We start from the raw sequence: 17,331 nt of genomic DNA on the forward strand, positions 1-17,331 counted from the left end.
TAAAACGTGAATAAATTTTGCCGCTAGGGGCGCTGTATACGTAGTTACGTATTTACTGACATCTAATACATGACGAAATTTGCCGCTAGGGGCGCAGTATATAATGTCATATAGGCCTAACGGTGTGTTCTCTTATTTGAATTGGCGCCCACGTCACACTTCGAAGCGCCCCCAACGACGGAATTTACTATAAAACTCGGACGCTACTTGTCCAGGTTTCTTTTCTCTCTGCGCCGGCGACCAGTCAACATCGTTCCTTGATCAGCTCCTCGTAATCCTGACAATCGAAGGTAGTATTGGATGGAAAGCCACGTTTTACGCCGATGTTGGGACGTGACTCTAAGCTCTCCGCCATTGAATGTCCATTAGAACGTTGATATCAACGGGGAAAGGTTAAGCGTAGTACGGTATGTGTGAAAGTCTTTCAAAAATCCAAAGCCATCCAGCTAGCATTTTATTATTTTATTTAATGCTAGAGTTTAAATTATTTAGGTAGAGTTAGTTGTTAGTTAATTATGTTTATTTATTGAAAATTAACTACAATATGAAGAAATTTCCAGACGCGAGGTCAGTTAGACAAGGCTTAATTTAGAACATCTTAAATCAAGTACTTGGGCTCATATAAGGGGAAATTAAATTCCAAATCTATTTAAAATAATAAACCTCGACTGATTGCAAGGTCTCATTTAACGGCGCGAAACTATATTACATAACAGAGTAACGTATGCTTTAACGGGGCAGATTAGGTTGCACTAGGCTAGACTAAACGTTTCATAAAAATTTATCCGGGCCTAGCACTAATCTCTAAGTTTTTACTTTATGCCGTCGTTTTAATTAAAATTGAAGAGGGTATTTTAGAATTATTACGCGTAAATTATAGATTTGAGATTCTAAAATTTCATTCGTGGCAGTATTTAATTATTTTAGATAATGAACTACGGTCTATTTAATAAATTAAATGGTTTAAATTAATTAGGGTTAACTGTTAATAAGTTATAATTAATTATGTAGATTAAGTCAATTTAATAATTTTAAAATGAGCCACGAACGCGAAGTTAAGTCTTGAGATTTTTAATTTATATTTACGGGAATATTTTACGTAGTCTTTTTTTTCTAAAATTATTTGATCTATGGTATTGTTTCCGTGAGTTATTATTTTGTTAGGACCTTAAGTAGCTGTTTAATTCTGATATAAAAATAGCTTAATATTTATTGCAATTTTTACATTCTATTTATGGGAATATTTTACTTTGTTATTTTCTTAAATTATGATTTTGCTAGGACTTTAAAGTAGCCCTTAAATTCTGATTTGGCTTAATATTAAGTGTGATTTTTAAATTTAGTTTTTGTGAATATTTTACGGAAACAAAACCATAGATTAAAATTATATTTTTGTTAGGTCCCCTCTAATTCATATTAATATTTGTTATTAATATATTTTCATTTTTAGACGCGATGACGTTCTTGGATGTTCTGTTGCTGGTTATTCGGAGAAGTTTCCTAGCAGATGATTTCAACCTTTGTTAGAGACGCTCATTCCCGATGACATCTTCCTTGGATTTGCGATACAAGATGTTTTCAACCTGTGGTGGCCTTGCAATCATTCTCTACAAAGATGCGATGAACATCACCGAATCTAGAAATTTTTATTAGAATTATATTTGCAACTACTTAATATCTTTTTACACGTTCAAACTTCAATTTACGTCACACTTTATATTATTTTTTGTTGAAATTTTTTGTAAACACCTTATTTTTTTACTTTTTGTTCAATAAATTATGCCTTAAACCACTTTTTTTGTTTTCTTAAAAATTCTTTGATTAAGAGGGAAGGTTTGAATTTTTTAGCTCTAAACAGATAAGTCTATTTTTTGAGGACCCTCTTTTAGGCTTCTTTTAGCTTATAAGAAAAAAAAATTTTAAAACGAAAAAATAAGCAAAAATAGGCTTAAAAAGTAAAACACCTAAAAAGGGGCTCCAAAATACTACCCTAAGTCCAGACCCTAAAAAATTCAAGCCATCCCTCTTATCCAAACTTTTTCAAGAAAACAAATAACGTGAGGCAAGGTAAAAATTCTTTATTGAGAAAAAAACAATTGAGGTGTATACAAAAATTTTCAACAAAAAAATATTTAAAGTGTTCCATAAATTGAAATTTGACCGCGTAAAATTGAAAAGGGTAGTCTAGTTACCGATTAAATTTAAGAATAAAATTAAGTTCATTATCGGAAAAACTTCACGGTCCAATCAGTTTGAAGGCCTCGTGTTTCGAAAATCCAAGAAAGATGTCATCTGGAATGAGGGTCCTTAACATCGGATGAACTTCCAAGTCTACTTGAAAACGTCTCTGAATGACCAGCAATAGCGTATCCAAGAAAATCATTCGCGTCTAAAAATAAAAATAAGTTAATTAAAAAATATTAAGGCAATGCCTAATTTTATAATAAATGCCACTTTAAGCCTAACAAAATAATAATTTACCGAAATAATCCCATATATTTAAATAATTAGCGAAATACTGGCGATATATTGCTAAGAAATTTTTTTAATAATCTAAGCTAAAATTCTTAAGCCTTGTTCAAATGTCTTAACCTCGTGGTCGTGGTATGTTTAATTTTAATTCAAAATTATTATTTAATAGACTGAATTTACGTAAATAATAATAATTAACTGCCTGTTTCATTAACTACTTAATTTATTAAAACAATAAGCTATTTAAAAAAGGCTTACATTTGCTGCGCATTAACAAGTTTGTTCATTGCTAAATCGATTCCAGAAGAACATTCGATGGCGGAAAAGAGCTCTTGATTCTGGATTTATTCCTTGACGGCGAAAAGAAAAACGGCTGAACGTCGGAGAAAGGCCTGATTTCCCAGAGCTGAGCAGGAAACGATCATGACTCCATGATGCAAATCAAAGAAAGAAATTTCGGACGGTTACTCAAGAACAAGTTCTCTCCCAGAAGATTAAGGTCCTCAAGACGTTAAAAGCAGACGACACTAATTGGAGTATTACCGTTTTTCCGTTGGCCTATTCCATGGAGTAATATTCTTGCAGCGAAAATGAAAGCTTCCTTAAAATTCCATAAAATTTGTGTGTTTCCTGCAGTCAGCCACCATGGAGTAATATTGCAGGAAACAGACAAATATTGTGGAGTTTTAAGGAAACTTTCATTTTCGCTCAAGAAAATTACTCCATGGAGAAGGACAATGGAAGGTATGGAGCAATATTACAGGAGACACCAAAGTTTATGGAATTTTAGGGAAACTTTAATTTTCGCTCCAATAAAACTACTCCATGGTAATGGATGGAATGGAGCAATATTGTAGGAGACACCAAATTTTATGGAATTTTCAAGAAAGTTTCCTTCTCGCTACATGAATATTACTCCATGGAATAGGCCAACGGAAAAACGGTATTACTCCAATTAGTGTCGTCTGCTTTTAACGTCTTGAGGGCCTAAATCTTCTGGGAGAGAACTTGCTCTTGAGTAACCGTCCGAAATGGGCGGCAAAGTTTGAGGGAATACGACACATGTCGGCGATCCTACCCTATAGGTGCCGGCTGTCCCGTGTCCGCCGGAGGTGACTTACCCCAATTCCACCTTCCGTCACCTCCCAAGTAAACCTCAATCCTTCCCTGCTTCTACACATACGACCTAGCGGCCCCCGTCAGTGCTGGGCCGCGTAGAGTCTCCCGCTCAATTCTTCCTGTTGCTAAAGGCCTAACGGCTAAGCACTAGTGTTAGTAGGTGGTAAAAAAAAAAAAAAAAACCGTCCGAAATAGCCGGGAGTGTGGCGTACTCCTGTAAGCCAAGCTTCTGGTCGGCAAAGTTTGAGGGAATACGACACATGTCGGCGTTCCTACCCTATAGGTGCCGGCTGTCCCGTGTCCGCCGGAGGTGACTTACCCCAATTCCACCTTCCGTCACCTCCCAAGTAAACCTCATTCCTTCCCTGCTTCTACACATACGACCTAGCGGCCCCCGTCAGTGCTGGGCCGCGTAGGGTCTCCCGCTCAATTCTTGCTGGTGCTAAAGGCCTAACGGCTAAGCACTAGTGTTAGTAGGGGGTAAAAAAAAAAATAAAAAACCGTCCGAAATTTCTTTCTTTGATTGGCATCGTGGAGTCAAGATCGTTTCCTGCTCATCTCTTGGAAATCAGGCCTTTCAACGACGATCAGCCATTTTTCTTTTCGCCGTCAAGGAATAAATCCAGAATCAAGAGCTCTTTTCCGCCATTGAATGTTCTTCTGGAATCGATTTAGCAAGGCCATGTTGGAATGAACAAATTTGTTAATGCGCAGCAAATGTAAGCCTTTTTTAAATAGCTTATTGTTTTAATAAATTAAGTAGTTAATGAAACAGGCAGTTAATTATTATTATTTACGTAAATTCAGTCTATTAAATAATAATTTTGAATTAAAATTAAACATACCACGACCACGAGGTTAAGACATTAGAACAAGGCTTAAGAATTTTAGCTTAGATTATTAAAAAAATTTCTTAGCAATATATCGCCAGTATTTCGCTAATTATTTAAATATATGGGATTATTTCGGTAAATTATTATTTTGTTAGGCTTAAAGTGGCATTTATTATAAAATTAGGCATTGCCTTAATATTTTTTAATTAACTTATTTTTATTTTTAGACGCGAATGATTTTCTTGGATACGCTATTGCTGGTCATTCAGAGACGTTTTCAAGTAGACTTGGAAGTTCATCCGATGTTAAGGACCCTCATTCCAGATGACATCTTTCTTGGATTTTCGAAACACGAGGCCTTCAAACTGATTGGACCGTGAAGTTTTTCCGATAATGAACTTAATTTTATTCTTAAATTTAATCGGTAACTAGACTACCCTTTTCAATTTTACGCGGTCAAATTTCAATTTATGGAACACTTTAAATATTTTTTTGTTGAAAATTTTTGTATACACCTCAATTGTTTTTTTCTCAATAAAGAATTTTTACCTTGCCTCACGTTATTTGTTTTCTTGAAAAAGTTTGGATAAGAGGGATGGCTTGAATTTTTTAGGGTCTGGACTTAGGGTAGTATTTTGGAGCCCCTTTTTAGGTGTTTTACTTTTTAAGCCTATTTTTGCTTATTTTTTCGTTTTAAAATTTTTTTTTCTTATAAGCTAAAAGAAGCCTAAAAGAGGGTCCTCAAAAAATAGACTTATCTGTTTAGAGCTAAAAAATTCAAACCTTCCCTCTTAATCAAAGAATTTAAGAAAACAAAAAAAGTGGTTTAAGGCATAATTTATTGAACAAAAAGTAAAAAAATAAGGTGTTTACAAAAAATTTCAACAAAAAATAATATAAAGTGTGACGTAAATTGAAGTTTGAACGTGTAAAAAGATATTAAGTAGTTGCAAATATAATTCTAATAAAAATTTCTAGATTCGGTGATGTTCATCGCATCTTTGTAGAGAATGATTGCAAGGCCACCACAGGTTGAAAACATCTTGTATCGCAAATCCAAGGAAGATGTCATCGGGAATGAGCGTCTCTAACAAAGGTTGAAATCATCTGCTAGGAAACTTCTCCGAATAACCAGCAACAGAACATCCAAGAACGTCATCGCGTCTAAAAATGAAAATATATTAATAACAAATATTAATATGAATTAGAGGGGACCTAACAAAAATATAATTTTAATCTATGGTTTTGTTTCCGTAAAATATTCACAAAAACTAAATTTAAAAATCACACTTAATATTAAGCCAAATCAGAATTTAAGGGCTACTTTAAAGTCCTAGCAAAATCATAATTTAAGAAAATAACAAAGTAAAATATTCCCATAAATAGAATGTAAAAATTGCAATAAATATTAAGCTATTTTTATATCAGAATTAAACAGCTACTTAAGGTCCTAACAAAATAATAACTCACGGAAACAATACCATAGATCAAATAATTTTAGAAAAAAAAGACTACGTAAAATATTCCCGTAAATATAAATTAAAAATCTCAAGACTTAACTTCGCGTTCGTGGCTCATTTTAAAATTATTAAATTGACTTAATCTCCATAATTAATGATAACCCTAATTAATTTAAACCATTTAATTTATAAAATAGACCGTAGGTCATTATCTAAAATAATTAAATACTGCCACGAATGAAATTCTAGAATCTCAAATCTATAATTTATGCGTAATAATTCTAAAATACCCTGTTCAATTTTAATTAAAACGACGGCATAAAGTAAAAACTTAGAGATTAGTGCTAGGCCCGGATAAATTTTTATGAAAGGTTTAGTCTAGCCTAGTGCAACCTAATCTGACCTTAAACCACACGTTACTCATTTTAGTTAATATAGTTTCGCGCCGTTAAATGAGACCTAATTTGCAAACAGTCGAGGTTTATTATTTAAAATAGATTTGGAATTTAATTTCCCCTTATATGAGCCCAAGTACTTGATTTAAGATGTTCTAAATTAAGCCTTGTCTAACTGACCTCGCGTCTGGAAATTTCTTCATATTGTAGTTAATTTTCAATAAATAAACATAATTAACTAACAACTAACTCTACCTAAATTATTTAAACTCTAGGATTTAATAAAATAATAAAATGCTAGCTGGATGGCTTTGGATTATTGAAAGACTTTCACACATACCGTACTAGGCTTGACCTTTCGCGTTGATTTCAACGTTCTAATGGACATTCAATGGCGGAGAGCTTAGAGTCCTGTAACAACATCGGCGTAAAACGTGGCTTTCCATCCAATACTGCCTTCGAATGTCAGGATTACGAGGAGCTGATCAAGGAACTATGTTGACTGGTCGCCGGCGTAGAGAGAAAAGAAACCTGGACAAGTAGCGTCCGAGTTTTATAGTAAATTCCGTCGTTGGGGGCGCTTCGAAGTGTGACGTGGGCGCCAATTCAAATAAGAGAACACACCGTTAGGCCTATATGACATTATACACAGCGCCCCTAGCGGCAAATTTCGTCATGTATTAGGTGTCAGTAAATACGTAACTACGTATACAGCGCCCCTAGCGGCAAAATTTATTCATGTTTTAGATGTCAGTAAATACGTAACTACGTATACAGCGCCCCTAGCGGCAATTTATGAACTATCTATTGCTTACACGAATGTCTAGCAGAATTTTATCATGTTTTAGATGTCAGTAAATACGTAACTACGTTTGCAGCGCCCCTAGCGGCAATTTATGAACTATATTTAACTATATTTTGCTAACACCAATGTCTGGGAGAATTTTATCATGTTTTAGATGTCAGCAAAAACGTAACTACGTACACAGCGCCCCTAGCGGCAATTTATGAACTATCTATTGCTTACACGAATGTCTAAGGAAATTTATCATGTTTTAGATATCAGTGAAAACGTAACTACGTTTGCAGCTCCCCTAGCGGCAAATGTGTGAATGCTTAATTATCCGTTCATAACTAGTAAAATAATAACAACCCGTAGCCCCTAAGTTACCCACAATCCCAATCCCGTTTAAAATCGCTAACGAGTTTTTAGTGAGTAGCCCCTCGATGATTACTCGTCCCATCCATTTTAAATCACCAATGAATCCCTATCCTTTTTTAAAAGCGTGAATAAAAATCACCAATAAAAGAAATTTTTCCTTAGTGAATAGCCCCTCGACGCGCTGCCTTTAACAGTGCTAAAGTGATTACCGGGAACCTCTAATTAACCCTTATTCCCAATCCTTTTTAATCTAATTAATCCATTTTAAAATCCTATATATGCCTGTAACTTAATTGACAAGGAAAAGAATAAAAAATGAGATTCATTAAATCGACGAACAATTTATTTATTTAATAGTACACTTATGAAGTATAAACAAAAGTATATAGATATAAAAACAAAAAGTAAACTTCGTTGTAGCTTGCTCGCGGCGTGTGACATGAGAAGCCCTCTTTTATCACTTAATGGCGTCGATCCCGTCCCCTCTACTTGGCACTGGGAAGAAGACGTGAATAGGCTCATAATGCAGCTTGTATTTTTCTATGAAATTAGAAAAGTTCATTTTTAATTCATTATCGTCATAAACACTAGTATTAATACTTGAAATAGCACAGAAACTACAATAAAACACAAAAACTACAATAAAACACACGAAAACTACGATAAAACACACGAAAACTACAATAAAACACACGAAAACTACAATAAAACGCACAGAAACTATAATAAAACACACAGAAACTGCAATAAAACGCACAGAAACTACAATAAAACGCACGAAGACTACAATAAAACGCACAGAAACTATAATAAAACGCACGAAAACTACAATAAACACACGAAAACTACAATAAAACGCACAGAAACTACAATAAAACACACGAAAACTACAATAAAACGCACAGAAACTATAATAAAACACACAGAAACTACAATAAAACACACGAAAACTACAATAAAACACACGAAAACTACAATAAAACAGCATAAACACACATTAAAGAGCATAAAAACACATTAAAACAGCATAAAACACAATAAAACAGCATAAAGACACAATAAAACAGCATAAACACACATTAAAGAGCATAAAACACATTAAAACAGGATAAAACACAATAAAACAGCATAAAGACACATTAAAGAGCATAAAACACATTAAAACAGCATAAAACACAATGGAACAGCATAAAAACACAATAAAACAGCATAAACACACATTAAACAGCATAAACACACATTAAACAGCAGAAAAACACAATAATACAGCATAAAACACAATAATACAGCATAAAACACAATAAAACAGCATAGAACAACATAAACCACAATAAAACAATTAACAAACAAATAGAACAAGGTAAGGTAATAAATTAAACAATAAACGAACAAATAAGAGAATAATTGAATCCAAAAATCAGAAAGATAAAAATTAATTATATTAAATTGGACAAGAAAAATGTATAATCTACTTTTGAAAAGAGCTAAAGGTTATATCATGGATAAAGAATGCGCGTGAGGAAATTTGTTTTCACGCTATAGGATCGGTGACTCCCTATCTCGAACGACAGCTTATTCTGTATATACTGTGATACGGCATCGGTTGTCAGCACGCGCAAAGCTAGGTCTCTATATAACCTAGCTGTGTACGTGCTGTCAAGAGACAAAAAAACTTCAGGATCTTCAGGATTTAAAATATCCGCGAACTTTTTAGCTCGAGGCTCGTCTCTTGTTAGCAGGCACAAAGCTAGGTTACATAGAGACCTAGCTTTGCGCGTGCTGACAACCGATGTTGTAACAGAGTATATACAGAATAAGCTGTCGCTCGAGATAGGGAGTTGCCTATCCTATAGCGTGAAAACAAATTTCCGCACGCGCGTTCTTTATCCATGCTTTTAGTATCCCGCCACGTGATTACTGTCACGCGCTTATTTCAAAATCAAGTTAAGCCTACTTTTTTTCAAGAATGGCTTCACCTTTTTTCAAAACTAGATTAACTTGTTCCGAGTTAAACCTTTGGGAAACCAAGTCATCTTCGGATAGTTTATATTGTTCCAGTTTACCAGATGAAAAAATAGAGGACTGGGTGAAAACTGGTAAGTTCAAAGTTCAACTATAACATTATAACGTTTTTATAAAGTAACCAAGGCCTACTCGCTTTTAGATTCATTACGAAAATCGTCTAGCGTCAATGATATTGATAGATTTCATCGTTACTACGATCACGTCAACGCTAGATTTCGTAAAATGGGAGATATCTACTACCCTTGGGATGAATACGCCATGTCCGTTCTGGAACTAACACGCAATTCCAGCTTAGGCCTCGGTCAATACACCGACGATTATATGGCGATGGACCTATGTACGCCCAACTCCAACCTCACCAATACCAAACCCAATAGGATTAAGACATCTGTTCATTGGATTACACCTGTAAAATCCGAAAATCTTAAGAAATACAAATCCTTTCACACGCCAAAAAGGGGGGTAAGTACTAAGAAACTGGGAGGAATTACACTAGTGTACACCATCTATCGTTATTACCATAAGTTTGTAAGTGATATGTTCCATCCATAAGTATGATTTGCACTACCTATACGGTTCGTAATGCTACTGAGAGACTTACAACAGCTCGAGATAACTAGCTAGTTCGAGAAGGAGAACGACGGAAGCAAGAATTCAATTGAAGTCCTAAGTACTGCACTCGGTGGTGGTTAATTAATTTTGCAGCTATAACCTATTCCATCTAGGCACTCCTATTTAGTCCGCATTACTAAGCCCTAATTTGACAGCAGCGCCACCTCACTCACCAACCAGGCCTCCCTAGCTCGCTTTACCTCCTCTCGAATCTATGACCTCACTCACTCACTCACTAACTTCAAATTCATTACAAGCCTTTCAGTTTCTAAGTTACCAGAGATTAATTGAACAAATTTATGGAAGCAACATATCACTTATAAACTTATGTCATTACTGGTTACATTTTTAACAGGTGCGTTGGGTTACACCTAAAAAGCATCGAGATATCTTAGTTGACTCCCCCAACACCGTCGAATCAGAATGGCCAACGCCTGGTAAAGTTAAAGATATGATAGCCTATTTTTCATCACCGGAAGTAAACTTGCCATTCGTTGCCAAAGAACCAAATTCAACTCCAAAGAAAAATCGACTCGATTCTTCAGAATTGGAACCACGACGTATTGTATTTTAAACTTAACATAAATACCTTCCAAATTCCCCATTGAGAATAAAGATATACTTAAGCCTTTGAATTCAAACAGTTTTTCTCGTGTCTTTGTGATTTAATATTTTGAGGGAAAACAAGAAGTGATATCTAGTTGACTAAGGAGAAGGTAAATAAATTCCTGCCACATTTCCAGCAGCTTTATCTCCCGTCCAAACGTAGACGTGTCCGGAGTTAATCCCCGCCTCTAAATTACAACTAGTAATGATCTCATTGGTTCTTGAATAGAGCTCGGCATTTTCGATCAATTATCTACTTTATTTTATCTTTATCCATACCCGAAAATTATCCACAGAACTTACATGTTAAATCGTATTATAATCCGCAAATTTGTTTATAAATAATCGGTTATCCACCAATTTGTGGATAATTGATCGAAAATGCCGAGCTCTATTCTTGAAAACTCGTGCACGTCAGCGCGACGCGAATCAGAAAAAAAATTACAGTCATATTTTCCGACTGAGGAGATGAGGCGAAATAGCCCGGTGCCTCCTTTTACGTTCCCCCCCCCTTGTATTTTAAAAGGGGGTTAGCTGTGGGACTATGGCGCGCGCCAATACTTAGGCATACCTACTCCCTAATAAATTAGATATCACTTCTTGCTGTGAAAATGAATGGTTACGGAATGATTCCAATTAGCTGTATGAATTCCTAGCTAAGAAAATATCTACCACTTTTATGGTAGATTTTTCAGGATAGTTCAATTGAAACTCCATGCAGCTTCTACTAACAAACAGACCACAATGAAATGAAAAACCTTCCAGTGGTGGTGTTATACGAAAAAATTGAATCAAGTATAATCTCTAGGGATTTACCAGAACGGAAGTAATTGATTTTTCCTCCTGACCTTACCTTAAAGGGATAGTAGTACATAGCACTAAATGACTAACAAAGTTATCAGTACTACTACCTAACTTATTGGTTCCATTAGCATCTCTTTCTCATTTTCTCTTGAAATTTAAAATTACGAAAAACTAATTATATTAGTCGAAATTACGTGATACTATCCCTTTAAGTCAAATAAAAAGACATCTCAGATGGCATCTAGACCACGTCTTCAGATGTATCACGTAAGTTAACCATTATTTACTTTAGTAGCGTGCATTTCAAGAAATATCTTGAAAAGGTAAACTATTTCTAAGTCCCTGATCAAACCACGTAGAAGAGCACTAAATTCGAAATTTTATAAGTTAATAATATAACTCGTATAATAATTTAAGAAGCCGCCAAAACATAAGCAAAAATAAATCAAATAATGATAATAAAAAGGCGGGAATGACCAAAAAAAGCGCGCGCGCTACCGATATATAGGAAAAGGCGCAAAATGGTTACCATGGCAACGGAGAAAGTTCTCCGAAGGCTGATCCTCCATAGCGCGTGCGCGCGCGAGTTCGGGGATGTCTTTTCTATACTTGAAAGGTTTAAAAGAAGAAAAAAAACACCTCTAGCTCGCCTCGCGCTCCTCTAAAAGCAGACGACTGCTAGCAGCCGCATTAGGCTTAAGTCTCTCTTAGAGACAAGAGGTTCGTTCGGATCAGGCGAGCAACGTTTCGTTTCTCTCTCCGAGCCGGATTGATTCTATAAAATTTAACATTAGGCGCGCCGCATGTACGGGATATTAGGGTTACATTTCTGCGTCAGGACCCGGACCACCTTTTCGAGATATGTCAGGTGACGAAGGAAGCACCTCCATCCCGACATCGGTGGTGGTACACGTTCCCCAAGTATCGCGGACTAACGGACGCTGGACCCCGAGACCGGACTCTCCCGCTAGTTGGGTCGTTGCTGGGGCATGTTTTATTATCACTTTTGTCACCTTTGGTTTGATGCGATGCTACGGTATCATTTACGTCTCGGTTTTACACGTGTTTCACGTCACCAGGCAAGAAGCCTCCTGGCCGTTCAGTGTCAGCTCCGCGATGATGAATTTAACAGGTAATTAATTAAACTTATATGGGTTTTTTAATAAAATTGCAATGTTGCAATAATTTTATAAATAAAAGTCGCGTATGACTGGCAACACTTGCAGTATTTGCGCACTGTTAAAAAGTTAGGGAAATTCAAGTTATGGAAATACAGAAAAATTACCTTTTGTAAATGCTGTATAGTTGGGTTATTGTAGTTCCGAACTGGGTTCCGAATTCAGTCAAGCGTATATTGCCTATAGGAAACCGAACCTCCTCTATTGTATTACGATGACAAGATAAGACGGGAACACTATAATGGTAGGCCAATAATAGGCCTAAAGCGTGCCATAAACGTCTAACCTAAATTAGACCTTGAGACCGACGATATTAACACCGTGTTTCTCACAAAAATATTCAAAATATTTTTGGGGTTTTCTTCAGGTTTTTGCTTAAATTATAGATTAGGTTAAAGTATAAACGCCTAAGATTGTGTATTATTCTACTACGGGGATGTAATATACACTTTTTCTTCACCCAAGTGAGAAAAATTCCGATGTCATATATTCGAGTGTTTGTTAAAAACCTTTTTATGGGAAAATTAAAGTTATTTCGCAATTCTAGGAATATTCACTTTATAACCTTTAGTTTCATCGTGTTTTATAAGATCTTATTAAGTTAGCGTAAAGTTACCTACTTATACAATATAGTTAGTTATCTAAAACTTAGAAATTAGTTATTTAATAATAATAATGCACATAATTTAATTCAAAACATTATCGGTACATTAATCTCTAATTGGTAAAATTAGGTAAATTAACCTCTAAGCAATTAATCGATTAAAGTGCCATGCATATTGGTCACCCTTTATTAAATTTATTTTAAACTTAAGTTCATCAATAAATCAATTAATTGTAATTAAAATTAAATTAGAGAAACATAAATTAATAATAAAAACCAACCCAACTTGAAAATTAATACTAATAAAAATATTTTGATATTTTAACCTTAAGTTCATCAATAAATAAATTAATTATAATTAAAATTAAATTAGAGAAACATAAAATAATAAAACCCAACCCAACTTGAAAATTAATAATGATAATTAAAAATCCATACTTACGTAATTCGGTTTAGATCAAAGTACACGAGTTACCAACTAACCAGTAAAAAAAACGGCGCTATATATAAATGACATTCACTTTGCTTCCAACAACCCTTTAAAAAAATCAGTGCCAAAATACGTGTAGTAACAAAGCCGCGATTAACATAACTATACATATCCTAGAATTGTTCTTTTTCGAATTTATTGTTTTTAAGATAGACAAAGTTTTGTTCCTGAAACCCTTCAATTACGCATGCAAATTATTCCGAAAAACGTTTTTTGAAATATTTTTAAAGCCTTTTATCATCTCTTTCTTTGCACCTAAAGCTAAACCTAACATTGTATACGTCATTTCTTGCACTGCCACCTTTATTTTTATTCAATTTGGGCTTTGGGGAATTTTTGTTGAAACTCGAGAACCCAAGATCCGATTTCCAGCTTTTGTCTTAGAACTTCTGTTACCGATTCATCTTATTTTAAGGGGAAGAAGAAATGGGGTTTGTGTCTTCTTGTTTCTACGTTTAAAGGGATAGTGAATCATTTTATTTTCATAATAAAATTGTATTATATAAGTCAAAAGTCATTTTAATCAACGCAAGGCCCAAACCGCTTTAAATAGAAAGTTGAAAATTTGCAGGGACCTTACTCTTAAGTTGTAGGAACGAGCTAAGAAAGAATTTTTCCAATCCGATATTACCATCTTTAAAAAATGGCCACCATTCAAAAACCTTCTTTAATTGTGCGTTTCAATAGATTTATTTAATATAAAATACCAGAAGGTGATAATAGAAGAAGTGTGACACTCCGTATCCTCTTAATACTTCATTTATAGGAAGTATTAATAGCAGAAGTATAATATATTCTTCTGGTAGTACGCTGGCTAGATCTGTAAACGAGTTTTACGCGTTTCAATAGATTTCTTTAATATGTAATACCAGAAGGTGATAATAGAAGAAGTATGACACTCTGTATCCTCTAAATTCTTCAGTTATAGGAAGTATAATATACACTTCTGTAGCGGTAGTGCGCTGGTTAGATCTGTAGACCATAGCTTTATGGCTTTAGAATTTGCCACCATCTTTCAAAATGGCGTCTGGTAAAGTAATAAAACTGTTTTGGACTTGCAACGCCGCCTGGTGTCTGCCTTTACTGCAAGTCGTATATCAAAATATGGTTGGAAGCGCTGAATTTAAGAGGGCCCCATCTACGTGAGTGGAGAAAACAGAGATTCTCGAAAAGATCTTTGATAGCCATTGAGAAAAACGATGAGAACCCCCCTTCAAATCGAGAAAGAGCCTCTCTCCAAATAACCCCTTCGTTTTCGCTGCAGAAATAATAAAAAAAGAAATAAAATAAGATGAGGTAGCATTTGCCAGGATCGCGTATAGCAGTCCATTAAAGGGAACGTCTCACAACTTCACAAGAACTTAAAAACAGCTTTAATTTAAGCCCACATCGTCAAAATCGGTCCATAAACATAGAAGTTACGTCGATTTAAAAATAAAATTAATTTCGGCTATCTACGTCATTTTGACGTCACTGTAGCAAAATCGTAATTAATTTGAATATTTTTTATTTGCATACGATTTTTACGTTATTGGTATCGTTTTAAAGCTCTAGTTCAGTTCAGTAATTTAAGAAATGAGCTTTAATTTAAGCCCAACAACTTTAAAATCGGTCCATAAACATAGAAGTTCCCTCGATTTAAAAATAAAATTAATTCCGGCTATCTACGTCATTTTGACGTCACATAACGAAAATCGTAATTAATTTGTAACTTTCTTATTTACGTACCGATTTTTACGTTATTGACATCGTTTTAAAGCTCAAGTTCAGTTTTTTTTTTCAAAAATAAAAATGGGTTTTCTTGGGTGAGATTAATTTTAAACTCGTCCTTTAAATTCTGCACAGCGTCGGCTAAAATATTTTTCGCTTAGTCATGGTGGCAGGCAGCGCGTCGCTTTGGTGTTTTCTCCTAAACGATTTCACTTTAATAGCTTCACACAGCTAAAATGAAATACGTGGGTTGCTTTTGCTAATTGCGAGCTATTACCTTGAATTCTATAACTCTTTATGGTTTTTTTTAGATGGCTGAATTAATTTTTCTCAATTTGCTACGACAAAGCTTTTTTGTTAAAGCTCGGTTTTTGAACAATTTTAAATATGGATGAATTGCGGTTTTACTTTTAAATAAGCTGTATTATTTATCATATTTTATCATACTAAAAGGTATATTATTATTATACCTGTCAATTTTCAACAGAAAGATTAATTAGTTCATTTATAATGAAGTTTTTATATATTCTAATTTACGATTTTGATGGATTACCCCGTTTTAGTTCATAGTTAGATGAGTTTGCTTTCCATATTCAAATTCGTCTAGTTAAAGGCTTTAAAATGAGTACAAACACCGCTGTATTACCTTCATTTTACGCTAAACCGGAAGTCATGACCCCTGATTGACCCCGAAATTACTTTTTAACCAAAGTATATGTTGTGGGTATTCATTTTAAAGCGCTTAATGAGACGAACACGATGACGGTACTTATTTTTATCTAGAGCATGAAAATAACAATGAAAATGAGTAAAATAACTTACGACTTGAAGAATTCTTTAAAGTCTAACGACCCATCTAGCTTGTAAAACGAGCCAACCAACCACAAGTCAAGCAGCAGTTCGCGTCATCTCTTCTGTGCGGGGAAAATTAAATTAGATTTGCATAGATACATACCTAAGGCTCGGGACTGGCAACCCTTTTGTGCCTCTGTAACTTTTAAATCGATATGTGGGTAATAAAATGTAATGATGCATAGATAGAAAATAGTATGCGCCACCAATTTTTGCGTATAACGCAGTGACTCCTTAGCCCTTATTCCCTAAACCCCTTCCACCACCACCGCTAACAAAAGAAAAAAGGACGTCAACTTAACTTGAAACCAAATTAACATTGCAAAAACCGGTTATCTACGTAAATTCATTGTCAAGTTAAGTTGTCGTGATTAAATTACTATTCTTTTTTTTTAATCTTAGTGAAAAAAAAGGTAGGGAAAAATGGATCTTTTAAAATGTCTTTAAACCAAAGACGGGTAGGGTTTAATAGAGAGCTCGGACACTTGAAACATATTTTTTAAATCAGATATATTTGGTACATAACACAGTTTAGAAAGTGTCGTACCCCTTGAATATAGCTTTTAAATTAAAAAAGTTGAATAAAAATGTCTACGGTCTTTTTTCTAAAAAGCCAAAAAAAGAAAGGGTTGAAGTTGAATTCGAGGAGTAAGTCACTGTGATAAATTCCCCCTCAGATCACTCTGGATTATTGATTTGGATATTTCCTGAATTACCCGTTTTTTGAGATACCCCAAAAATTCAAATTTTATCCATACGACCTGGAATGCATACAGTCAATAGGAATATTTGTGTTAAATCCATTTTCACTCAACGTATTTAGGGCGGCTTTTATGGGAGGAGCTAGCTAAACTAATCATTATCTATGACGAATTGTATCTCGCTACGCACCTTGCACCTTGTGCGCCTAGGAACTGGCGTTGCTACGCAACCAACCAATGAACTCATAGTTAGAAAAACGTTGACCAGAATTACGAGGCGTGAACCCATAGTATCTTCTCAAACCCGG

General features: G+C 34.7%; 3 long non-coding RNA genes across 3 annotated transcripts in view; 1 reads left to right on the forward strand and 2 right to left on the reverse strand.

The window, feature by feature from the left end:
- Nucleotides 1–1,131: 1,131 nt before the first annotated feature.
- On the reverse strand, nucleotides 1,132–2,934 carry LOC149615341 (uncharacterized). The gene is made up of 3 exons (XR_016375796.1): nucleotides 2,731–2,934; nucleotides 2,193–2,389; nucleotides 1,132–1,636 (listed from the first exon to the last, which is right to left on the reverse strand). It is a non-coding gene; the product is annotated as an uncharacterized LOC149615341 (long non-coding RNA).
- Nucleotides 2,935–4,087: 1,153 nt separating this feature from the next.
- Nucleotides 4,088–5,907, forward strand: LOC149615342 (uncharacterized). The gene is made up of 3 exons (XR_016375942.1): nucleotides 4,088–4,310; nucleotides 4,652–4,848; nucleotides 5,403–5,907. It is a non-coding gene; the product is annotated as an uncharacterized LOC149615342 (long non-coding RNA).
- Nucleotides 5,908–7,860: 1,953 nt separating this feature from the next.
- The window catches only part of LOC149615343 (uncharacterized), a 40,459-nt gene continuing 30,988 nt past the window's right edge, over nucleotides 7,861–17,331 (reverse strand). Inside the window, exon 3 of the long non-coding RNA XR_016375797.1 lies at nucleotides 7,861–7,981. This is a non-coding gene — a long non-coding RNA (uncharacterized LOC149615343). The remainder of the gene's footprint in view (nucleotides 7,982–17,331) is intronic.

This window comes from Phalangium opilio, unplaced genomic scaffold (assembly GCF_054372755.1).
Source record: "Phalangium opilio isolate 3A_F unplaced genomic scaffold, DU_Popi_V2 ptg000217l_1, whole genome shotgun sequence".
Taxonomy (NCBI): domain Eukaryota; kingdom Metazoa; phylum Arthropoda; class Arachnida; order Opiliones; family Phalangiidae; genus Phalangium; species Phalangium opilio.